Below are 1,505 nucleotides of genomic sequence, written 5' to 3'. Positions count from 1 at the left end.
AAAACATTGTCTCCAAAAAAACCATTCCAAGAAATTGTGATCACAAATATTTGGATATCTGTTTTTCTTTATTCTTTTACCTTGAAAGTCTTCTTGTGTCTAAAGTGCCCACAAACATAAGTACTCCACCACTTTTTGGTTCAATCACTTCTAACCTCAAAGATATATTTTGCTAACTAGGTGCTTAGAGAAACCGCAGAATACTCCACTTTTATTTTCTCTCTTAAGACTCTCCTTTGATACCATATCTGGAACAGTAATGTTATTTTTGCAAAATTATTTCAATAGATTTTTTTCTCTTAGTCTTGCATTTACTCATCAAGATGTATGGAAGAGAATAAAGTTAATTCACCCATACCTTGGATGACAGTGTCTGTTACAAAGGACAATGCTTCTATGTCCTATTTCTATGTCCTCCTCTTATCTCTTGCCCGATTTCCAATTAATCACAACTTCTTGGCTTCAAGTCTAGTGAAGCTGAAGGACTATAAGGCCTCCCTCACTGCTACATCTTCATGCTTTCTCCTTTAAAATTGTTTGAATTTCCCTCGTTTGGATGTGGGGTTTATTTTCATGTCTTCATTCAATCAGTTCTGCATTTTAGTGAGCCAAATCGGCTTTGTAAAATCACTTTAGGTAGGAAAAATATTACAATCTATATCAAAAAGTTTTGACCTCCCTCCACTGCTAAAGCCAATTTGCTTAGCTAGGGCTTCTAAGAACACTGTTTCTTACCTTTTCCATGTGCTCAATTCTTTTCTGAACCCAAAACTTTTTGTCTTATGTACTAAGAGAAGTCTTCTCTATCTCATGTTAATAAGGATATTATATTTGTGAGCCACTTAGAAATGTGAAATCACTGGTTTGAAGGAGCTAATCAGATTTTTTTTCTGTTTCAGTGCTTTACATACAAAAACATTGTGGAAAGTATTACAAACAGAAATGTGTTAACCCAATACCTTTTTTCATTGTGGAGGGCACTTTCTCTCAAAATATTTTGACCCAAATTATATTTTTCAGAGAATTACTGTTTGGTAATTAAAGGTCAGTTCACAAATATTGATGTCTTTTTTTTAAAAAAAGAAATTTGAATTAAATTGCACTATAACCTTGTTTCACACAGTGAGAGTATATTTCCTGGGTAAGAACAATTTTCAAGGGAAGCTACAGGATTTACAGAAAGGTTTCTGAGGTTTGTTTGTTTAGTGTGAATATGAGCCATCTTCACTCACATTGCTCCCTCTCCCCTAAGTATCCATAGATTTCTTTGCATGAAAGCCTATTTTCCCAGGCAATTTTAAATTTTCTTAATAGGCTACGTTGTTAAAAAGTTTGAACAATTAAAATTTACGTGTCATAATTTTAAAACTCTTTTAAAATTCCTTTATCAAAACCGTGAATTCACCAATCCTAATTCCACCTTTACCATCAAAAACAGTTAACATGCTGTTTTCACTATATATAGTCCATTCAACTATTATTTTCCAGTGACATCGTTATGCATG

This window comes from Dipodomys merriami, unplaced genomic scaffold (assembly GCF_024711535.1).
Source record: "Dipodomys merriami isolate MVZ:Mamm:240054 unplaced genomic scaffold, mDipMer1.0.p SCAF_537, whole genome shotgun sequence".
Taxonomy (NCBI): Eukaryota; Metazoa; Chordata; class Mammalia; order Rodentia; family Heteromyidae; genus Dipodomys; species Dipodomys merriami.
Note: the sequence above shows the minus strand (reverse complement) of the source record.